Source organism: Juglans regia, chromosome 9 (genome assembly GCF_001411555.2).
Source record: "Juglans regia cultivar Chandler chromosome 9, Walnut 2.0, whole genome shotgun sequence".
NCBI classification, from domain to species: domain Eukaryota; kingdom Viridiplantae; phylum Streptophyta; class Magnoliopsida; order Fagales; family Juglandaceae; genus Juglans; species Juglans regia.
In genome coordinates, this window is record NC_049909.1 from 5,631,116 (window position 1) to 5,657,103 (window position 25,988).

Sequence of the window (25,988 nt, forward strand, 5' to 3'; positions counted from 1 at the left end):
AGATCGTTATCAAGAATTTTCTCTGGATGTTTAACATTAACTACGCAAAGTGATGGTTCCAGGACACGCTCAAGGAGGCCAAGGCCGGTGATAGCGCTATGTAGGTCCTCGTCGGCCAGATGTACTGCAGTGGCTATGGTGTGTCCAGAGACCCTCAAAAGGTCTACCTCGACTTCTTATCTCTTGTTTTTGTTTGTTAGTTTTTATTAAATTCTTGCAGCTGTTGCTCAATGCAATTTGAATCCTTTGCAACACGCATTTCTCTTGTATTCTCTCTTTTTTGTTCCCTTTTTTATTTTATGTTTCTGGGTTTCTAATCATTGTTATTGCATTCACTTGGTTGGCTTTCTAAATTATTATATTGTGCTTTACTCTCAATTTAGACTCTTTTGTGGTTGTTGTCGAGGAAAGTAAACGAGAAAAAAATTGACATTTTGAATACTATCCAGCATATTTGGTTGTTTTTTCAGAAAAAGGTCTTTAGTTACTTCAAGTTATAAGTGGTTGTGTCAAGCTCATAGGAATTAGTAGTTGTTTGTTATATTGGTTCTTATTTTACTCTTTTTTTTTTTTTTAATCAAACCATGTTTTGGTCCTTGTTTTGATCCTTGTTAGTAAGTTTATTATTCGATCATTGTTTTGGTTAGATAGTGCTTCCTCTCTTGTTAACAACTTGTTAATTCATCTTGGTTTCCTTACTTGGTTTAGTTTGTGTAACACCCCGTATTTTAGTGTATTTTTATTTATTTATTTAAAGATTATCTGTTATTAATTTAAAATTTATTCTCTTATTTTAAAATTGTTAGATTTTTAGTTGTGTTATTTTTATGATTTTAATTTTTGTGAAAATTATTTTTGAAGTGCTTTCTCTAAATTAATTATTTTTATGCGTTTAAATTTTCTTCTCAAATTAAATTAACTTGTTGTGGGGTTTAATTATTTATTTTCATTTTAATCATTACGTTTGAATTATTTTATTTTACTTGCTGTTTTAAAATCGTTTCCGTTGGATTTTTTTTTTGTGACCCAAGATTTAAGGATTGGACCTTATTTCTTTCTCTACATTTTCTCTTTCCTCTTTTCTTTTTCTTCTTTTCTTTTTTTTTTCCTTTCTTTCTTTTTCTTTTTCTCCCCCCTGCTTCCCGCGCGGACGTCTCTCTCTCTCTCTCTCTCTCTCTCTCACGCCGTGCAACCGTTCCTCACCCAACCCGCCGCCGTCGCACCGTCGTGCGACACCGCCCACCCCATCGTGCTCCCCACCGGCCGGCGACCACCCTCTCCGATTTCCAGCCTCAGCCGCGCTACCGTTAGCCTCCACGCACCACACGAAGTCGTGGCATTCCTTGCGCCGCTGCGCCGCCGTCGCGCCACCTCCGGCCACCATCTCTTCACCACATCATCCTCGACCTCCCAGCTACTCAATGGACCCAACCCCGGCTCCGATCCATCACCGGTGAAGCCCGACCATGTCCATTTCCGATTTGTGCATTTTTGGGCCTAAAACACCCCTTGCGCTGCCACCCACGGCAAACCACCACCACCATTGGCTTCACCGACCTCTCTAGGCCCTACCCTATCAATTTTGGGTCTTGGTTTGTCCCCGTTGAAAAGTGGGTTTTTGAGACCCACGGCCACAGTGTATTTTACACTGTTACGTTGCTGAGCCGCCACTTCTTGCAGTTTCGTGATCCTTCGGAAATCATTATATAGCAATGTAAGTATTTTTTTCAAAGAATTCTCGTGAATTTAATGTATTTTTGCACTAGCACATTACACTGTATTTAATTGCTGATTGGTTTTGCCGGACTGAGTCCGAGGAGTAACGGGGTCGGATGGATTTGTGATTGGAGTTGTTGGTTTGATTGGATTGGGTGATGAAGTTGTTAGTATGATTGGTTTAGACTATGAGATTTGTTGGCTGTTCGGGTTTAAATATTGGTGTTTTGTGTATGACGTGGGTTGTGGTGGATGTTGGTGATTTTATGAAGTAATGATATACTTTGGGATTATGAGGATTTTTAAGTTTTGAGAAATTAAGATAGATTATTTTAGAAGCTTAGGCCTAAATATGGAAATCCGTAATTGGTTGAAAACTTACGGAAATTGTGTGATTATTTTTTTTATAGGTGACGATTATTAGTCGACTCAACATTTTTTTGAAGAAATTTCTGAAAAGCTAAGAAGTCCAGGTAAGCGGGGTTCATATACTAGTTTTGCATAAAAGAAATAAAATGAGGTTGACTTTGAGAATAAACGTGTTTGTTTTTGAAAAGAAATGATCTGAAAACAACCTCAGATGTTCTTTTTTCTGCATATGCATAAATTTAATATATGAGAAAGTATTTTCTGTCATGACTGGTGTAGACATGAGCTAGTTTTGTGCACTTTGTTTCTGAACTATGTAAAAGAGCGAATAAGGAATTCTAAAAGTTTTGTTATGAACAAATGAGAATATTTTGTTTATGTTTATCTCGAACATGTGAAATGATCTGAAGCCTTTCAGTGTTTTGTTTTGATATGATGTGTCATCTGAAAACCTTGGCATGAAGTTCTGGTTCTGTATATGATTGTAATCGGATTTTCGATGAAATCCGTTCTGTTTCTGTTAAGGCCCAGCCACGGGTATAATGGTGGTTTATAACCCTACCACGGGGGTGAAACATGGAAAATGGCCCAGCCACGGGTATAATGGTGGTTTATAACCCTACCACGGGGGTGAAACATGGAAAATGGCCCAGCCACGGGTATAATGGTGGTTTATAACCCTACCACGGGGGTGAAACATGGAATATGGCCCAGCCACGGGTATAATGGTGGTTTATAACCCTACCACGGGGGTTAAACATGGTATTGTCCCGATGTGATATTAAATGAAGATAAGATTATAATGTTTCAGTTTAGAAATGTCAACGGATTCTATTTTTGGAATAAGTTTATTTTTCTGAAAATTTCGCTCTAATGTTTTTGTACAAATTTTGTTTCTACATTCTGAAAGTAAATGTTTTGTTCGGCTTATCAAATGTTATAAATGCTCATGTTTACATGCTAGTATATGCTCTCTGCTTACTGAGTTGTTGATAACTCACCCCGTTAATCTTCATAATATTTCAGATGACATCGATGGCTCAGCTGAAGATCAAGTATTAGAGTCTATGGAGAAGATTAGCATTGATTTGTTGTTGGGTATCTCATGATATTAGTGTTGGTGTTGGAGGTTAATTATCTTTCTTAAGTTTGCTTCAATGGATTTAGACGGTTTATGGATACTTATGTTAATGTTATATCATTTCTAGTTATTATTTGAGACATGAAGAAGAGTTGATTTTATTTGGGTTGTTGGATTGAATATTGGATAGATGAGTTTATTTGATTTATTTAATTGAAATATATACGTTCGATTTGAGGTTTGGAAAAATGGATAAATTCTTGAATTTGGAAGTACTCTAGCCTTGTTAGAGTTGATTATCAGGTTTTATGGGTTAACTCTCCGGACCCTCGGGGTCTGGGTGTTACAGATGGTATCAGAGCCAGGTTAGAGATTCTGCATACTATAAACCTTGGAGGTTTAGATATCTGTGGGTTTAAGAAGAAACTTCAGATTTGAGGTGTAGAATTTTAAAGAATAAGAGATGATTATGTGGATATTGGAGGTTTAGATTTTACAGACTTTATGATTGAGTTTCGAGATTTTGAGGTTTAGGGATTTTAGATTCGACAAGCTTACTTGGTGGACTGTAGGAGATAATCTTTATAAGATTAATTTAAGGTTTAGATTTTTGAGGTTAGATTTCTAAAGACGAAAGAGAGTTTAGAGCGATGTCGGATTTACAATATTAGATGGTAGGAATGACTATATGTGCTGATTAATGATATGACTAAGATTGGGTAAAACCATGTGTGCAGTACCAGAAAAGTTTAAAGATTTAATTGGAAATTATTATTTTTATTTAATTTGAATTTATTTGGTTTTGTTTGATTTTATTTTATTTGAATTGAAATTATATTATTATATTTATTAAGTTTATTTTGTTTTGTTCGTTTCGTTCGAAGCTGAAAAGCAGGTTAAGGATTAAGTTATGGCAGGATGATGGTATGACTGAGAACGCTTCTGTTATATTTTTAGCAGAGTAAACTTGAACTTTTATCAACTTGGTGTGCATTTATAATATCAAGGTTTGAAAGGAACGGCATAGTCTGGGTGATCTATTTGGAGAGTAAGATATTTGAGATTTTCGATTTCATGGATGTATGACACGAGGCTTTAGAATAGAAGATTGTAAGTTCAACAAACTTTAAAGATAGGCTTACGGAAATTTCACCAAAAGTTTAAGGTTTTGCAGATTTTAGGAAATGATTGTTATCATTTAATGTTTAGATTTTGAAAGTTTTGGGAGTCAATTGTTTTATTATTAGATATAAGTTCATCGATCTTACAGATTTCGGAAATTGATTCTTATATAATTTAAGATCTTAGAATTGCAATTTGAAGGACTGATTTATAATGAGATTGAAATTTTTAATTCTGCAAGCTTGGAGTGTTAGCTTGATTTATTTTGGAGACTGATTAATCTGTGACCATTAATGAGGTTGATCGAAGTTGAGTTATTAATATAGGAAATTTTAACGGGATTATTTCTTTGAGGATTGAAGGTATTGGTCCAGTTTGGATAATAATTGTTATTAATTCGAGGTTTTAGTGGTAGGTTTTGGAATTAGATCCATATCAGATTTAAGGATAATAGTTGGTGCAGATCCAGGAATTAATTCTTGGTGAGTTTGAGGAAAGTGTGTAATAGTTCATGGTTTTGGAGATAAAGAATTTTCTACCAAGTGTGGTGAGAGTTTTTTTTGGTTAGTAGACGTTGAGCTACCTCGTACTCAATGGTATTATGTTGTGTTATATTTAAGGATTCAAACTTTATGCTGATCTTAAGGAATTAGAGATTAAACTTTTGATGGTGCGGAATTAGGATATAATTCTTGTTAATTTTGAGATAATAGGTCTGGATGATGGAAATGTTTATTGATGGTTAACTTTGGAAGTGGCTAATAGGTTACCAACTTGTGGAATTCAATTAAGGTTTGTGAGTTTTAACATAGGAGTCGATTGAGGTTAGCGCAGATCGTGTTACGAAAATAGTAATAATCATTGGGATTCCTTGGATGTTGTGTAAAGGCTCTTGTGGAAAGATGAGATTTTGGATAGTATTGCCACCCTAAGAATACTGGACGTGTTGTGCCACTGGGGGACTAATACGAGTATGATGGAATTGCCTATGAAAATAGACTTGAGAGAACATTACTCATGCTTGTTGGGAGTTGTTGTTGGTATGGTCTTTTCGAGCGTGTTTTGAGTTGTATCTGGCATCCTGCTTTAGCGTGATGTTTGACCTTACAAATTTCGAGGACGAAATTTTTTTAAGGGGGGAAGGATATAACACCCCGTATTTTAGTGTATTTTTTTTATTTATTTAAAGATTATCTGTTATTAATTTAAAATTTATTCTCTTATTTTAAAATTGTTGGATTTTTAGTTGTGTTATTTTTATGATTTTAATTTTTGTGAAAATTATTTTTGAAGTGCTTTCTCTAAATTAATTATTTTTATGCGTTTAAATTTTCTTCTCAAATTAAATTAACTTGTTGTGGGGTTTAATTATTTATTTTCATTTTAATCATTACGTTTGAATTATTTTATTTTACTTGTTTTAAAATCGTTTCCGTTGGATTTTTTTTTTGTGACCCAAGATTTAAGGATTGGACCTTATTTCTTTCTCTACATTTTCTCTTTCCTCTTTTCTTTTTTTTTTTTTTTCTTTCTTTTTCTTTTTCTCCCCCCTGCTTCCCGCGCGGACGTCTCTCTCTCTCTCTCTCTCTCTCTCTCACGCCGTGCAACCGTTCCTCACCCAACCCGCCGCCGTCGCACCGTCGTGCGACACCGCCCACCCCATCGTGCTCCCCACCGGCCGGCGACCACCCTCTCCGATTTCCAGCCTCAGCCGCGCTACCGTTAGCCTCCACGCACCACACGAAGTCGTGGCATTCCTTGCGCCGCTGCGCCGCCGTCGCGCCACCTCCGGCCACCATCTCTTCACCACATCATCCTCGACCTCCCAGCTACTCAATGGACCCAACCCCGGCTCCGATCCATCACCGGTGAAGCCCGACCATGTCCATTTCCGATTTGTGCATTTTTGGGCCTAAAACACCCCTTGCGCTGCCACCCACGGCAAACCACCACCACCATTGGCTTCACCGACCTCTCTAGGCCCTACCCTATCAATTTTGGGTCTTGGTTTGTCCCCGTTGAAAAGTGGGTTTTTGAGACCCACGGCCACAGTGTATTTTACACTGTTACGTTGCTGAGCCGCCACTTCTTGCAGTTTCGTGATCCTTCGGAAATCATTATATAGCAATGTAAGTATTTTTTTCAAAGAATTCTCGTGAATTTAATGTATTTTTGCACTAGCACATTACACTGTATTTAATTGCTGATTGGTTTTGCCGGACTGAGTCCGAGGAGTAACGGGGTCGATTGGATTGGGTGATGAAGTTGTTAGTATGATTGGTTTAGACTATGAGATTTGTTGGCTGTTCGGGTTTAAATATTGGTGTTTTGTGTATGACGTGGGTTGTGGTGGATGTTGGTGATTTTATGAAGTAATGATATACTTTGGGATTATGAGGATTTTTAAGTTTTGAGAAATTAAGATAGATTATTTTAGAAGCTTAGGCCTAAATATGGAAATCCGTAATTGGTTGAAAACTTACGGAAATTGTGTGATTATTTTTTTTATAGGTGACGATTATTAGTCGACTCAACATTTTTTTGAAGAAATTTCTGAAAAGCTAAGAAGTCCAGGTAAGCGGGGTTCATATACTAGTTTTGCATAAAAGAAATAAAATGAGGTTGACTTTGAGAATAAACGTGTTTGTTTTTGAAAAGAAATGATCTGAAAACAACCTCAGATGTTCTTTTTTCTGCATATGCATAAATTTAATATATGAGAAAGTATTTTCTGTCATGACTGGTGTAGACATGAGCTAGTTTTGTGCACTTTGTTTCTGAACTATGTAAAAGAGCGAATAAGGAATTCTAAAAGTTTTGTTATGAACAAATGAAAATATTTTGTTTATGTTTATCTCGAACATGTGAAATGATCTGAAGCCTTTCAGTGTTTTGTTTTGATATGATGTGTCATCTGAAAACCTTGGCATGAAGTTCTGATTCTGTATATGTTTGTAATCGGATTTTCGATGAAATCCGTTCTGTTTCTGTTAAGGCCCAGCCACGGGTTTAATGGTGGTTTATAACCCTACCATGGGGGTGAAACATGGTATACGGCCCAGCCACGGGTATAATGGTGGTTTATAACCCTACCACGGGGGTGAAACATGGAAAATGGCCCAGCCACGGGTATAATGGTGGTTTATAACCCTACCACGGGGGTGAAACATGGAAAATGGCCCAGCCACGGGTATAATAGTGGTTTATAACCCTACCACGGTGGTGAAACATGGAATATGGCCCAGCCACGGGTATAATGGTGGTTTATAACCCTACCACGGGGGTTAAACATAGTATTGTCCCGATGTGATATTAAATGAAGATAAGATTATAATGTTTCAGTTTAGAAATGTCAACGGATTCTATTTTTGGAATAAGTTTATTTTTCTGAAAATTTCGCTCTAATGTTTTTGTACAAATTTTGTTTCTACATTCTGAAAGTAAATGTTTTGTTCGGCTTATCAAATGTTATAAATGCTCATGTTTACATGCTAGTATATGCTCTCTGCTTGCTGAGTTGTTGATAACTCACCCCGTTAATCTTCATAATATTTCAGATGACATCGATGGCTTAGCTGAAGATCAGTATTAAAATCTATGGAGAAGATTAGCATTGATTTGTTGTTGGGTATCTCATGATATTAGTGTTGGTGTTGGAGGTTATTTATCTTTCTTAAGTTTGCTTCAATGGATTTAGACGGTTTATGGATACTTATGTTAATGTTATATTATTTCTAGTTGTTATTTGAGACATGAAGAAGAGTTGATTTTATTTGGGTTGTTGGATTGAATATTGGATAGATGAGTTTATTTGATTTATTTAATTGAAGTATATACGTTCGATTTGAGGTTTGGAAAAATGGATAAATTCTTGAATTTGGAAGTACTCTAGCTTTGTTAGAGTTGATTATCAGGTTTTATGGGTTAACTCTCCGGACCCTCGGGGTCGGGGTGTTACAGTTTGTCTAGAGATCACGTTTTCTTCTTAGAATTTGCATTTTGAGATCGTGGGCTATAACAGTTGTGGTTATTTTGTTTATTATCTGCAAAGTTCTCACTTATGTGACTAATGAGACTTGTTTCTCAATTGAATTTTCATGTTTGCTTTGGTTGCCATGATTACAAAAGTTTGGCACTTTGCATCTTTTCATTATCCGTGGTGCTGCAAAACTAAGACCGTAGTTCAATAAATGAGAGAATACCTTTGGAATTTGTTTGTCAATTAGAACATGTTCCATGTAGCCCAAGCTAATTTTCTTGTCTAAATATGAAAGATAACCCATTCCTCAACTGCACAAAAAAAGTCAATTATGGCAATGGTACTAGCTGGATCTTTGAATATCTAATATCTTCTTGTTTATTTGTTGATGTCTACTAGAAAAAAGTGATTCACAAGCTCTGCCGTCAGCATAAACACATTCATTATTACTTTTATTGTTCTGCATAAAAAATATTCCTACTAGTTACAACAATATTTTCCAATTGCTTTTTCTTATTCAAATTGGTCTTTCATGGTGGTGTTGAAATAGGATGTTATAAGAGCATAACTATGAGGAATTAAAAGAGGAAGATGACGATGACCCAGTTTTTGTTTGACTAATGAATGGAGGGAGTTATTTGTTTCATTTGTTATCTATGCTGGAGGCAACTGCTGCTCATGAATGAATGAAAATACTGCAAATTTGTATTGATTTACTATTCCAACTTTAGTAACTAATATTTATATATTTGAGCAACTTCTGTGATTGATACACTCAAAAGTAGAATCCAGTTTGCTAGAATCAGTTAGTGACAATGTGTCTGATACTTGCTTCACTAATATTTATTTTGGTTACAATGTTTCTTGCTATATGGTAAATGTTGTCTCAAAAGAAAAAAAAATGAATAGCTTATCCTCTCTTTTGGAGAAAACTTAACATCACAAATGCATGTTTTTCTATACCTGTTAGTAAAATATTATTGTGGTTTGCTTTAGATTTATAAACATACATCTAAAACTTTATGAGACTTATTTATTATGTTCTATACAGTATTCTTGGCTATTACAAGGCATTCTAGAAGGAAGTTGATTATGTGAAGCATTTATGGAAGAACAGGCAAGTGCTGAAGGTTGAAGATGCTGGTATTGCAGCTTTATTTGGGCTGGAATGTCTTGCATGGTTTTGTTCTGGGGAGATTGTGGGAAGGGGAAATTGTTTTTCTTCATTTCATTTTTTTTTCTGCAATTCTCCTATAATCAATTTTTCATCTATCTAGACTTCTATGATTTAATGTTTTGCTTGTTGCAGGATCCGGTAAGTTAGCGAAAAAGGTTGCCCCACCAGTTGAAAACCGGAACCAAGAGTAATTGAATATATTGGTGCTTATGTAGACATAGAAGGTTATCTAGTTTACTGCAACACTCAGGTCTTTTAGATCAAGTGGTTTTCCATCAGCTTTATGTGTCTGACCCTGCCAGCATTACTTCTTTCGCAGTTTTCATCAAAACCCAGTTCGGGAAACTGGATATCTTGGTATATATGATTCAAAACTGATTTCTTTATCTACTTTTTCATTCTTACTGAACATCACCAAATTTGTTATGTATCCTTCATGACAAGGTTGGACAGGTGGTTGAATTTTTTATTTCTTGTAGGAACTCGTTGGCTTCTTTTTCTTAGTTATTATTGTCATTATTATTATTATTTTGCATTTTTCTTCCAGTTTGAACCTTTTTCTTGGGGTGAGATTTTGTATTTTGCACTTGAATGATCTCTGGTTTTTCAATTTGTATTCCAAATGATAAAGCTTGATAACTGACGGCCTAAACAACCAACTTCTAGTAATTTGTTATTACAGGTGAGATTGATATGTACGAAGGGTGTAGGTACAAGGACAATTCTGCTGTTAATGAAATTCATATGATCTTGATACATTAATGGTAGAACTAACAAATGTGGCTAATCAAAATTATTATAATTAAAAGCTAATTATGCATTGCAGATTCTTGATAAAATTAGGTAAATCTTGTAATTAAGTCGGTTATAAATCTTTTAGATAACCAGAGGGATTTAATATATTTTCCTGCTTAAAATATCTAATATGGTCAGTGTAACATGTTAATTAACATATGATTAGTGTATTTATAAAATATGAAAAAAATAAATTAAAAATATTATTATTAAAAAAATAATATTATATTATTATTTTGATAAATCCAATAGCTAATCCAATGTGAGGTTACGGCTATGGAGGTTTTGGACTTATGAAAAATATGTATTTTTCATCAAATTTTGAAGATGGCTTTGATGAAATCAATGCTAATGCTCTGAGAAAAGAAACGAGAAATGAAGAAGGAGTTCACGTAGGTTCTGTCGAAGTGAAGAGTTGAGAAGCTGAAGAAGTTTGAAGAAATTGGAAATGACGTCATGGAGTCAATGTTTGTGTGAAGTCTGAGGCGCACTGTTTTGACTTGGATGTTTACAATTTCATTAAGGTCTACTGTAGGTGCTACGCACCGTTTTAGTTTGTTGAGTCAGTGAGTCTGTAACAAGCAAGGGCGTTAGTCTGTCATGCTTTTCTATTTTACTGTCAGGTCAAGTTAGTTATATCTCAATTATGTTAGAGGCACTGCATTAAGGCAAGGATGGAAAACATTGTAAGGCATCTGGAATCTTATTGAGAAAATTCTGTAAGGAGGTTTGGGAGCCCTCGAAGCACTCCTGTAGCAATATATTTTCTTCTAGCAATTTTAGCAAACAGTTTGTGTGCACTCTGTTCTTCAACTTGCAGCAACCATCTTCCTCCATTCATTCATCTTTCCTTACTACAACAGCACCACAAGCAGGTTTCTAACAAAACCTTCGTTCATACCAAATAAAGAAAGCCGTCATGAATTTATTCTATACATTACAGGGGATAGAAAAAGCCTAGTGGAATTCAAGACTTTAGTGAGTCGATGGTGGAGAGTGGAGACAGAGGCGGGGCCATGGAGAATCGACGGCGAGATTCGGATTATTGGAGACCGGTGAAATTTAGCTAAACGCAGAAGTTAAGGGGACCAAACTCTGTTCGCCTTTTCTTTTTGTCATCCTTTTCTTTTTTCTTTTTTTCTCACTTTGTAATTAAAGATTTTCTTTTTTTTTGAAAGGAAAGATTTCCTTCCTTTATTTACAACCCATTGGGGTGGGCAATTGCGGCCCGCCCAGCCCCCTCATGGTGGGGCGGGCCCACAAGGCGAAACACCAACGGGATGGTATGGCTTCAGTGGGACCTTGCCTCGTTCCCTGCCCCGCATATTTAATTTTTTTATATAAATATATATTTATACATATTCATTATTTTTACTATATATATAAATATAGTAATAATAATATGTATTAAGTAGAATTTTTACTTAATACTTTGTGTAAGTTGTAGTGTAGTAGGGTGATTTTTTTATAGATTGTTTTGTCAATACAAGTCTTACAATTGAGTAATGTGAAACTCTTGTATTGCCTTGGCAGGGATATGCCAAGGGCACCCTTCGTCCAGGTGCAGGTAGCAACCCTAGCTATTACAGCCCAAATTGGCCTAAAACACCATTTTGCACGATTTCAGCATTGTGTTTTGTATGCTCTTAGAAAATGAAAGAAAAAAAGCAAGAATAAGAAGAATAAATCTTGAGCTTTATTGAATCAAGAATGAGGATATATTTGGAAGAAAATGCAAGCCTCCAATGTACAAGTTCTATCGACTTCACAGATGCCTTCCTCATCAACAGCCATCCCTTTTATGCTAACAGAGAAATTACAAGTAAACAAGAATTAAACGCTCTGTTTCAAAACGTTTCAATTATAGTTAAACGCACCGTTTGCTAAACACAATACAAGAGTTAAACGCATAGTTTCATTAATCCTAAATGATGTGCTCTCTTCTTCTTCTTCCTTTACAAAGCTTCCTTCTATTGTTCTTCTGCATCCATAACAATCACTACGGGTGACAATATGTGATACAACTCGTTAACTCAACACGAATACAACACAAAATTAGCGAATTTGGATTTGATGCTAATGGGTTCAGGTCAAAACGGATTGACCCGTTAAGACACGACTTATAAACAGGTCACTAACAAATCAACCCGCTTAACCAGTTAGTGACCCTTTAAGATATTTACTGAAAATTACATTTATATCCCCTTTAAAAACTAAAATATAAAATACCATAACCCTAACTGTAATATTGGATTTTAATTAGGATTTGTGTTTTTATTGTTTGAATTGTAATATTGATTTTATTGTATTTTAAAATCTGAAAATATTGATATTTTTCATTATTAGTTAGTTTTATATTATTGTGAGATATTGAGATTTTAACTTCTATATAAAATTATATTAATCAGGTCAAATGAGTTATTTGAGTCAATTCAACCTATTTACATAAAACAGGTTGAGTTGTGTCGACCCGATTTTAAGTAATTAATAACGGGTCAGAATGGGTCGTGTTGTGTCAACCTGTTATTTTAATGAGTCATGTTAGGATTTGAAAGTCTGACCCGTTTGGCTTAATGGGTCGTGTTTGGGTTGACCCATATAGTATAATATATGACACAACACAAACATGACCCATTAACACAATTTTTCACACCTCACAATCATCTCTGCTTGAAAAAGCCTTGACCACAAGGTTGCATGAAACTCCTTCCATCTCAATAAAAGTCTTGATCACAAGATTGCAAGAAAAGCCCCTCCTCCTCAAAGAACCTTGCCCGCAAGGTGACGGTAAAGGCCACCTAATTTCCACAAAGCTTCCCATGAACTATGCTCTAGAAGTGTACTAGCCCATCTAATAAAAACCTTAGTTACAACTTGATTACCAACCTTCTTGATTTGCTTGTCCAATATGGCTTTAGGTTCTAGTTGTGTGGTTTCATTTCGATCAACTAGCGGTAAGTTTGGAAGTAGTGAAATTTGTTCGTGTGGCGCCCCATTCCTTGGTAAAGGACCTGGCGAGGATCCGTGGTGTTAAGAATGCTAACCATACAGCAACACCCAAGGTTTAAGTTGGGATAAACGTGCAACGTTTGTTAGGAGGAGCACATGTAAGGAAAAGTTAAATGATTAATAGTAGAAAAATAAGTGTTTAGTCTAACGGCTAACTGATATAGTACCAGAAATCTAAAAGAAACAACCATAATAGCATTTTCACAATATCCACAATGTCACATCATTCCTTAAATATTTGCACACATAACCAATTGTTTAATTTGTATCCCTAAAATAGGGCCGTTTGAACACATATTGTCGCCTACCTAGTAGTTACAAATACAATTACCACAACCGACAAATCCTACAATAGGAAACGGACCTACTCGCCTACTACTCAGGTTGGGTTGGGTCTTCGTCCTCGAGTATTATTCTTGGATTGACCTCTGCATCAAAATCTATGATTCCAATACCAAAATCATAGGCATATTAGATAGCTATGACAAGACCACTAATAATAAACAATGCTTGTGAATTTGCAATGAACAATTTTATGCAGTAAAAACAAGGGTGAATGCATGTATTAGTGTGTGGCGAGGAATCACCCTCTCAGACAATAGCGCATGTATTCGAAAACACGATGAGGAATCACCTTCTTGATAAATTATGTTTATATAAGTATGGCGAGAAATCACTCTCTAAGAAATTACCCTATGTGTAAAACTCAATGCAATATATACATAGTTATGCATGTTGCCGAGGCGAGGAAAAACCATCTTCTCAAGCATGTAATTCTTGTAACACCAATCACACAGTAGTTCATAGTCCCACCTGACCAACATGGTGCAAGTCAACTTGCCTATTCCTGACACAGGCCAACTCACACATAGAGATATACATGTTGCACCGGAGAATGTCTACTCGGCAAACCAACTCGAAGACACCAACACATGATACGCCTGAGGGATTCTTCATCCCGTTTATTAGGTGAGGCCGACACGATACCGCCCAAACCCAATCATTCATGAAAACTCTCTCTATCCATATGAAGCTCGTGGTGACGTCTCAAAGGAATGGTTCAGAAAATTCTCTGCCTCGTCCCATGATGATTGACATGGATAGAGATATCACTGAAAACAAATTAATTCAAATCTCAAAAAACACGAAGTAAAGATATTCATAAGCATAATGGAAACATATTTATTATTTTATGATTAGAAAGCGAGAGATTACAGAGTATGGATGAACCAAGATTCCATAACATCCTCACAACAACATTTATCCCTCATTCCTTGGTACTGTCTTAGAAGCTAACCTACCTTTACAATTTTTGAGTTACGGCGGTTTTGTGCTGCTCCTATCTTTTTCTCCTCTGAAGTCACTTGCTCCTTCAAAGAATTTGACTCCAAGGGCTCTCAGGTGCTTACGATTTCAAATGTGAGATTTTTACTTTTGCCTTAAGCCTTTTATAGCATAGGTGCGTCAGGTGCCCTTTTGACGTCCCTTTGACTCCAGACGTGACTGAATAGGAGTCCTTTAGTCTCGATCATTCCACTGTAGGGTGACAGATAGACTGGTAGGGCATAATCTACACATCCTTACGGCCTGCCTTAATGGTGTTAGACCATTCCTTTGGGTCAGGCGATTCAGTCTGCTGAGTCCTAATCCTTTCAACAAACCCACTTTGAATGTGACTCTTCAAATAGTGTGGGCTACCGCGTATGTCTTCGTCACCTTTGAGCATTTCTATGTAGTCCTGGAAAGCTCGTACATGTCAGCAAGGGTCTTTTCCACAGCCATTGGTCGCGTTGTGCTTGTGCTTCGCCCTTGAGGAAATCAAAATCCCAAATTGGTTTCCAAATCCTAAAGTGACCATTTGCAACTAAGTGATTTCTCACTTGGTTAAATCACTTTCACATGATATTAAGCACTCAAGTACACAATTTTACACCCTTACCCACTCTCTTACATCTTGTTAATTGCATTTAACCAAGAAAAAAATGTATTTGAACAAAATCCTAACCAAAACCCTTTGAAACCCCAAATGAAACCCCATTCGGTTAGCCCCACTTTGGCCCAACCGAAACCCCCTTTTGGCCCAAGTTTCTTCAACAAGCATCTACACTCTTACATGCCTTGGCTGCCATGCCACATCATTTACTATCGCAAATAGTGTCATTTATGGCCACTTACACACTCAAAATTTGACTCAACCCCTTGGCAGCATATCAGCAGATTTCTAGCTGCACTTCAACCTTTTTTCCTCCTCCTTTTCACAAGTCAAACTTACATCACTTAGTCATTCATTCACCCACTCAAGTTGGCCTTCATCTATACCCCACACCCGTTGCATTGCTTGCCACACTTGGCAACTTCTCATTTGTTTTCCAGAGAGAGAGAGAGAGAGAGAGAGAGAGAGATCTTGATAGAAATCTAGGCAGTTTTTGTGTTCCTCACTCCAAGCTTTGTAAGTTATTTACTTTAGATAAAATCTAGTGCATTTTGTTAAGTAATAAGTCTAGTTTACTTAGAAGTGTATTGGTTAATTCTTTTTGGTGTCTTGTTGGATTAAAGTTAGCATTGATGGTGGAAAGGTTCGGTTATAATGATTTTTGGATGAACCTTAGGAGGTTTGTGAGATTTTGATGAAATATTAGGTAGATCTTGATTTGATGAAGTGCTAGCTTGATTAGATGTAAGTTTATGGTTTGATTGAAAGTATGTTAGTATTTTTAGAAAATAGTTTTGCATAATTTTATAGTGTTAGAAACCGATTGGTTCAAAATAGATTTTTGTTTGGCTTAGTTTCAAATTTTAGCTCTAGGATCTTGATTTTATGGCTTTAATGTTTATAAATGTTGTTCTTGAGGCTTTGATCTATGGATTTAGAATGAATTTTTGAAGAGTTATGGTTTAGATCTTTATTCGAATGATGATGAACATGCAAGAGTTTGTTTTAAACTTAATCTAGAGACTTCCGAGTTTGATACTTTGTTTTGATGAAAGTTTTGCTATAACATGCTAGTTTTAATGCTTAGATCAAGTTAGAGGTTGAATGTGAGGTATATGGTTATGTTATTTGAAGATTTATTTAATGAAAATCAAGGATCTAGCCACTTTGTTTCAAGTCCATAAGCATGCTTACTCGATTTCTTAGTTTTCATGCCAACCGATTGTGTTAGATTGTGTTTTGTGAATTTTGGTTGATTATTCAAGCACGCTATCACCTAGGTTTGAATGGTGAATATGTTAGGAGAGTTATTTATGGACTTTTGGAGTCATTGGAGTTGATATGAAGGTAACACCCCACCAAAGTCTACCAAGAGGCCCTATGGATAATGACCTTGTTATAGGAATTACTATCTTTAGGGACTTTAGTTAAAGCCCAAAACCCTTTGAGGACTGTGGTTAATGGGCTAAAAGCATAGAGAGATCAAGAAACCAACCTACTTAGGATAAAACATAGAGTAGGCCCAAAGACCAAACAAGAATCCTAAGACATAATGGGCCCAAGACCAAAGTAGGAGGCCCAAAACCTAATGGGCCCACGGCCCAATTAGAAGGCCCAACCCAAATGGGCCAAGGCTCAAACTAGATGGTCCAAATCAAATAGGTCCAAGCCCAATCCTAGCCCAATAACACCAAACTTAGGGCCAAAGTTTGCCCAACTTAGAGACCAAGTTCGGGAAGACTTTCCCACAACTCCAAGCTTAGAAAAGTTTTTAGAAGGTGCCCAAGAAAAGTCCTTGTCTTACTCCAGCAACATCCTAAAAACGCAAAATTTGAAAATTTATGCCAATATCATGAGTCATAAGACAATCGGTCATCAAGACTTCTTTAAGGAACACTCTCAGAATTTAACTTAGACTTCCTACCTTTAGTTAAGTTAAGATAAAATTAATTAAGCCAAATCATAGTCACATGAAGCAAACCATGCCGAAAACATCATGACCCATAGATCCGAATAGTTCGAATTTACACCTCTACGCCCTTTGTCCAAATTAATTTAAAAATATGTGCCCCAAACATGACCCTACCATCTGTTTATTTGGGAACTTGAAATAAGTAAAAGATAATAGAGAGTCACACATGAAGGACACGCTTATCTGACATACACACCACAAGGCTCAGTCGGACCAACACAACAATCGATAGATAAATGAAGACACTTCCCTAAGCTATAGTCTTTGTCCCCAAGCAAATAGAAGGAAGCTTCCAAATATTCAGATTTCCCTTGGCCCCCACAGAGTCATAAATCAAGAATTGAAGATACAAAGACAAAAAGACACCAAGGACTTCATACGGCTAGATTGATACCTTTAACATCAAATTAGATTTTGTCTACCTTTTACTTGTCACCAACGCCTCATCTTCTCGAAATAGACTCTTGACATGTTGCCCTAAGTGTATGAGAAAAGCCAACTCAAGTCAAACCTCCTAGTCTTATGTCAAACAACTTGCACTCCACACAAAGCCTAAATAGTGTAATCAGGTACCCCTAAGATAGAACCAATGATTTGAGTCAAAATTTTGTAAAATGTTTTGAAGCCTCATAGCTCTAATACAGAGCATTGATGGAGGAACCAAATATGCAATAAGGAATCATAGGAAACATCCCTAAGATCCAATCAAGGGAGGAACTATAACATAGCCCTAGCCAATGCATATTGATGAGCTTCCATCCAAACCACTCACTATTCTTACACTATCTACGTGATCCCCAAACATGGATGAATTAACCATGATGTTCTTCCATCCCATGAAACCTATTCTTCATTTTGACTTCATGGAATTGGAGGATTAATGAATTACATAATTTAGTATATTTTATTACTTCTTAACTTTAAACTTTAGTCTAATTTTATTTATTTTTGTCGATGTTAGGCTTCCTTGTCATCATTTAAATTTTATTTCAGATTCGAAGAAAAGGAAGACTAAAATTTTAGAAGCCTATCATATAGGGACTCTCTCTCATTTAAATGAAGATTTATCTGAATATAAGGGTTGGTCATCGAGGTTGTTTTGGAGATAATGATCAAGTTGAATTTTGAAAGGTTGAAGATTTAATAAATTTGAAGAGGATAACAACATAAATTCTAATGGAGAGAAAGGCCGATGTTCAAAATGATTTTCAGGATACTAGATAATGGTAAAATCTGGAGGAACTAAAAAAAATACAGAACTGAAAACTGAAGACGAGTAAAAGAAAAAGAAGCGGAACGAAAAATCCTGAAGATGTGATGGAAGTTGACGCATGAAGGAAATAAAAAAAAAGGGAGAGGCTGAATGGCAAACGAAAAAAAAAAGATGAAAAAGAGGAAACGAAACATGCGGAAGTGGTTGGAAAGGTTGAAATTCAAAATAGGAAAAAGAAAAGAAAAGAAAGGGACGTTGGAGGATTTGAAAAGATGGGAAAGAAGCAAAACGAAAAAATGAAAAAGAAAAGAAGAGGATAAGGCTGAACAATGGAAGGCTAACAAAGAAAAGTTTTGAAGAAAAATTGAAGAGGATGGCTACGAAAAAAAAGTTGATGAGGACAACGCAATGGATTGCGATGAGGATTTTTTAGTGTTGATTTTCTTATATTCCTCTCAGAAAAATTATGGTGAATTCGTTGATGTTGAATTTAATTTTTAGCATGAACTAAATTTTCTTTGTTTTAGGAAAACGATGTAATCTAGTTTCAAATTATGCTTGCTTTTCTATGTTAATTTGAAGTAATTGTCTTCTATGTTTGTCTAATGTATTTAAAACTTATTGTTTCTAATTGATTGGCCATTAATTAGATGATTTTGATCTCGTGATTCGCTTTTGAAAGAGGGAATTATAGGATAGACCTTGAATATTTCAGCATAGGTAAATATAGAAATTGAAAGACTTATTGAACCTAGGTAATATTAAAATTGTTGGCCTTAATGCATTCATGTCCATTAATTTGCATACTCTTGTGTAAAATGACGATCAAGAATAAATTCAACTGACTATCGAAAGAAGCTTTTGGATGACTTTGAAGAATTTGCTAATAAACAGAAAGAATTAATTTCAATTAGTTAGATGAGAAAAACATAGTGAGAGATTATGTGAAATCGATTTCCTAGAAGTTTTTTTTCTCATTGATTCAATCATCAAACAATAGCTTTCCTTCGAATATTTTTTTTGAATTGATTTTATTTCAAATTGTAACTTACAAAAATCTTAGTAGCTTTTCTAAATAAAGTCAAGGTTAGTATAATTTCGGTACTTGTCAAAGTGAGATACCAATCCTTAAGGACAACACAAAAAACTTGACTCACTAAAAAATGAGCAGCACAAAAGCTATCCCAAGTGCAGGAGGATGTCGCGTAATAATTAGGAATAAATTTCTAAATCGTCTCCTCAGGGAAAGTTACTTAAAATCCAACTCGTTTAAAATAATGAAAATATTTACAAAGAGAAAATAAAAATGATGGTATGTGCAATGAATGGAAGAGTGCAACACGAATGAAAATTGCACTAGTCATGGACTAGATTCATATTTTTGAATTTTTGTGTGTTGAAATGAAATGTAAAAAAAAAAAAAACTAACAGATTGAAATTAACAATAAAGAAAATTAACTAAACTAAACAATCTTAATTAATCTAAAAATGAAACAATAAAACAGAAATTATTTAAATCCTAATTAAGCTTTAATCGATCTAATATGCGATGGAACTGAGAGATTAATAAAACTAATCTAAGAATTAAACTAGATTAGAAAATAATTGATAAAATATGAACTGCAAATTGAAAAGTCCCAAAATCAAGATTCTAGGATTCATCCTTGTATTCAAATCACAAATTCTCAAAATTAATCCATAGCAATTGTAATCACTGTTAAATAAAAACTTAAAGAAGCGAGCAAAATAAATAACACGAAATAAATAAGCAGCAAATAAAATGCCCAAAAGTCTAAGCCAAATATCTCAAAAATATTCCATAAACTTTAAACTGAAATTAAATAAAAAGTAAGGAATGAAAAGAACAAGCCAAATAAATGGAGATGGAGGTGGTAGGCAATGGATGAGGCTGCTAGAGCGGCAATTGGACCCTATAATAGTTCTTCAAATGTGCGGTACTGCTTTGCAAAAGTCTCCAATTTCGTGCTAATGATATGCTTAAATAGGGTAGGAAAAAAATCCTAATGTCTTCATACTCCCGCATACAAAATCGCTTAAATGTTAGGATTCAACTTGGCAGCCACGTACGTACTTTAGGCGTTCAAATTTGGAAATTCTTATTAGATACAACTTTGTATCCCTTTAAGATTTCTTTCCAACGCATCAAGAATCGTATCAATCCGATATTTGAGCAGAAAGTTATGATTAAAATACTAAAGTGTGTCCATTCTGTGTCCTAACGCATTTTGAACTTTGATCTGAATTACTCTCAAATCCCATCATTATCCTTATTTGAAGAGTCCTACACTAGTTAAAAGTTTCTAGGTTGTTCCAACATCTTGCCCACTTGAAAGTCCTTTGAATTTGAAATTATAAATAAAATAATAAAAATTAGTAATAAAATAAAATAAGAATAATAGAATATCAAAAATATATTGTGCATGTGAATGAACATAGTCCAATTAAATCACAAGTTATAAAATTAAGTATAAATCATGCTATTAACTAATTTAAATCACAACTCGGATTTATTCATCTTAACTATTTTTTTCATCTAAAACCAATAATAATGTAATGAAATAAATAAAATATATTGGTTCTAAATGTATAAAATATGCAATAATTTAGCTCAATCAACGACACTCTTATCATCAGTTTATTGTAAAACTATGATACTGTGCACTTATAGTTTTGCACCGATCAAGGATTGAGTAGATCATTGATGAAGCCAAGTGGTTCATCTCGGCAAACACCAACTCAACCCTTCCTCTTCCACCTCTTTTATCTTCGAGACAAGTGTCGCTCACCCTCTTCTCTTTTTTACTCCATGGAGAGATTAGTTCTTCATCCTTGGACCCTAGAAACCAAACTAAGTTGAAGAGATGTAGTCGATTACAATCTAACCAAGCCATAGGAAATTGATCTTCTGGAACTTTTCGTGCACCCCACGCCCCAAAAGATAAAAAATCATAGATAGAAGCTTCATGTTAACTTGGCCGAACCCACCATGGTAGCAGCTAAGGTGAGTAGTCGGGTGAACCATGGTAAAGGTTGTCTTTTGAGTAATCATCCACCCCTTAGGAAGCTTATAAATATAGCCCTTCCTCCCTCACTTCACCTCATATCTTTTGCAAGAGAAATTAGTAAGATATAGGGAGAGTTTCAAAGAAAGAGTAAGGAAGATCCCTAGCTGAGTGCTTGTAAGAAAGCTCCAACGTTGGTGAGTAGTCTTCCCTCAGGTTTTGATGAATTCATGAGTAAAGTGTCAAGAATAGAAGTGATTCTTGTCAATATGAAAATTGAGATTCAAAGAATGCATGTTCGGGTATAGGATTCAATAATAGTTATCATGAAATATCAAGGCTTAGTTACAACATGCACTATCTTGGGTCGATCATCATTCATATCTTGAAATTATTTGTGGTTTTAATGCATTGAGTTAAAACGCATGAAGTGGTTAGTATCATGTTCTATGAGGTTTTGATTTAATCATTTATGAGATTCATTCAAAGAGTTGGTTCATACCTAGATTTTAATGTAAGGATGATATCATGAAGGGGTAAGCATGATCAATAGTATTGAATTATTTAAGATTTAATGTGAAGCATATGCCATGGCTAAGCCTAAGAAATATCCTAATTCAAGGTGCTTATCATTAATATAGGCCACAGCCTAAGCTAAGAAATGTGACGCCCCCCAAGTCATCGCTTGGAATGTAACTGAGACTTAGAGTGTCGGGACATGCAATACATGATTACATACCACATTCATGAAAGTTCATGTGCAATAAATCCTAATATGCAACTAACAGTATACAATAATCGCAATGAAAAATAGGGTGACTTGTATAAATTTATGCCAGAATGAACTAAACCTCTCAAATATATTAATGAAGGCAATGGTTCAAACATGAGGATAGAATTTCTTAGTACAAAATACAAAACCCAAGTTTCATAGTTATATCAACTCTCTCATATGCTCTATAGTATGTAGAGTCAATGATATAAACATTAGAATTAAATCTAGTCTTCACTCGAGATCTAACTCCTCTTCAACCATCTGTATCCAATGGTCCATAATGTTTGTTCTCTACCGGTCCTGTCACAACTTCTTCCATTCCTGGGGGAATGGTAGTGGGTCCTCAAGGGTGAGATTTACTTGAAATATGAGTAAGTTAAACAACCAACTTACATAGAGATAAAATATGCATGATTAATAAAAACATGAGATGCATGCTATGCAGATAAGATCTTCGTATTTGTCTCCCATCAAGATTCCTCAACATTGTTTAGAAAAACTTTAATATAAATTTTCTTACATAGAACATTTCTCACATCATCTTTTCAAAACATAACATTTCAATATTATTAGAGCCATTAGAACTAGCATGTCATGGCAACAAATTCATCTAAACAAATCATCATATCCAAGAGCCTCTAGATTGAGTTAAACCAAACTCTTGCATGTTCATCAACACTCCATCAAAGATCTAAACCATAACTCTTTAAAAATAAAATCTTAACACAAAGATAAAATCCTCGAGAACAACAAATACGAAAACCAAGTCCATTGGATCAAGTTTTTAGAACCAAAATCACAACCTAAGCCAAAACATAAACTGTTTTGAGCCATACGGTTTCTGCCACTTTGAAATCATGCAAAACCCTTTTATAAAATTAATAACATGCTTTGAATCCAATCCTAAATTGCACATAAACATCTTAACACTTTACCATACCAATTTCTACCCATCATTTCACCAAAAAGTTCTCAAAACTTTCAAAGTTTCACACAAACACCAAAATTGTCACCTCTAAGACATTTGCATCATCATACTTAACTTTCACCAATCAAAACTCCATGAAAAATTTCTCAACATATATCCAAGTAAACTAGACCCAAAATATAACAAAAGATAAGAATATTGAGGCATATAAAATATACACAAAGGGGATGGAATGGAGAACACAAAAGCTATAAAAAACTTTTCTCTCAACACCCTCTCAGTTTGCTCTTGGGAAAGGAGGAAAATGAGCTAAGTGTGGAGGCAAAAAGGCAAGGAACGTGGGGTATAGATGGAGGCTGACATGGTGGGTGGATGAATGACCAAGTGATGGGAGGTTAACTTGTGAAAGTGGAGGAGAAAGGGGTTGCAAAGTGTAGCTACAAATCTGTTGCAGTCTGGCCGAGTGATGGGGGCTGATGGGGGGTGGTTTTGGCTTGCCATCAAGCCACTATTTGTGGTCAAAAGGGGTGGTTTCAGTGGGACTAAGTGGGGCTAATCGAATGGAGTCTAGTTTAGGGTTTAGTTCAAGTTTCGATCCAAACTTGGTTCAAATCAAACTTTTCTTGGTTAAATATATTACCAAGACGTAAGGGAGTGGTTTAGGGTATATGAGTGTATAATTGCATGAAGAAGTGATTTAAGCAACTTAATCAAGATCGAGTGGTTTAGGGTTTGGAAACCAAATTTAGGATTTCAGCCATCACATGGGATTTAGGGTTTCGGTTGGATTTCAATGGTTTGGAATTTCATTAGGGTTGAAACTCTCTATTGGTTGACCAAATAATGTTTAGTTGGGTGGAATAGTGTTTTGGTGCAAGAGGCATGTCATCACACTTGTCCTCCATTTGACATGTGTCCTAGAGTTTCCAATTGGATGGCTAGGATTGTGCCATTTTTCCAAATAAAAAGTAATCCTAGTGATCCTTAATGAATTTGGACATTCTACATGGCGATTTGATAGTTGTTTCAACCAATTGCCATATGATGCTTTCCTAGGTGTTACTATTCACCCAAAAAATATTCAAAACTTTTTATTGGATCATAAAATCCTAAATACTCATACGAGTCTAATGGTGTAATTTGTTTTGCAAAATTATACTCCTAAGTGCCTTAATTAAATAGAAAGACACTCTTGTCTACTATTCATCTGAGAAATTTGAAACTTTTTATTGCACTGTAAAATTCTAAATATATTCATCTGAATTTAATGGTGCAGTTTGTTTCGCAAACTTATACCTCTAAGTGCCTTAATTAAATAAAAAGGCAACTCTATAATCATAGTGGATCAGTATCTGACTACACTAACACACTAAAACCTAATTGATCGCTTGATTCGTGAAATCCTTTCGGAGTTTCATGATGTTTCTAAGGTCTAAAGAAATTCACCTATTGCATTTCTTTCGGGTCATTATAGTGAATGTGCTTCTAAGATTTGTTGAGTGATGTTTCAGCTATGATTGTTTGTTTATGCCTGATTGGCTCTAAATGCATGTTAGTGATTCAAGGTTGCGATTTTGATCTATATTTTTTTATGAGAAGTGTGAATGTCAAATTCTTGAGGTTAGAGATGAGATTAGCATAGAAGTCTCATAATGTTTGTTAAGTTTCATAAGTTTTGGGATCGGTTTGCAAATATTGGAAGTTAGGAGCCTTTTTGTAATTTCTGATAGTTAAAGGGCCGATTTGTAATTTTTGGAATTTGATGTTTCTTTATGTGACAAGTGAAGTAGTCATAACATTAAGTATTGTTTTTTGTAGCATGACAACTTTACTTTTAGGCAAAAGGTTTGTAAGTTAGCCTCTAACTTACTCTTAGATAATATATTTATGCTTATGTGTAAATGTTTCATGTTCATTGCATATGTTCTAGTTATTTCAAGCTATTCACATGCTGTGCTTATTGTATATGATCCGATTATTTCAATTTCACTCACATGTCATGACATGATTAAATGTCATCATAGCATATCTAACAATGTAATGCATAAATGAAAAGAGAGAGAAAGGAATGTTTGTGAAGAACAATTACGACTTCGAATGGAGTCGCAAGGGTCCCGAAGCAAAACTATGAGCACTCTCACTGGTGGATGTGCTAGAGTACTCACAGTGAAGGACATTTCGTGAAGCCTGAGTGTCTCTTGAGTCAAAGCCATAGGCGGCATCAATCGCTATGTGATGAAGATAAGCAATAGATACACGCGATTTATGGGTGTCGTGAGGTAACTAAATGTATGATTAAAGATGCAAGATATTTCGTGTATGTTATAATGTTATAAAGCTCTACGAATGATGAAAAGAAATTTGGATGAGAGAAAAATAGATTTTATGAAATGCATGTTCATATCCATGTATACATGTTTATGTTTTCCTTAATTATGTTTATGTTATCTTTGTGTATATTTGTAGTATAATTTACTGAAATTTCAAGGAATCTCATTGTGATAGTCTCACTACCATTGTCATCCTGTAATAGTAAAAGTTGTGACAAGACAGGAAGAAAATAGATAGGATGGAGAAGCGCAAACCCACTTGGTCGAAGATAATTGAAGACAAACTCACTTTTGATAACAGAATATAACTAATCACTTTCTACATAGAACTTGTTTTGCTACTAATGGTGGACATTAGGGAAATAATTGACTAATGTTGTTTCTTCTCTTATAATCATTTGAAGTATGATACATTGAAATGGGTTTAGTTATGAATTTCGGATGACGGATTAAGTTGAAACCCGAATGTTATAAATGTATTTTGGAAGACATGTGAAATCTGGAATAATTAGTTTCTTTTGGTACCAATAGTTACTTAGTCATTTTTCATTGCGATTTACTCATAT

The 25,988-nt window shown here is 35.2% G+C and overlaps 1 long non-coding RNA gene across 1 annotated transcript; it reads left to right on the forward strand.

The window, feature by feature from the left end:
* The first annotated feature begins 76 nt into the window (after positions 1-76).
* Positions 77-9,972, forward strand: LOC118349396. Its single transcript, XR_004802384.1, has 2 exons — positions 77-161; positions 9,319-9,972. It is a non-coding gene; the product is annotated as an uncharacterized LOC118349396 (long non-coding RNA).
* The last annotated feature ends 16,016 nt before the right edge of the window (positions 9,973-25,988 follow it).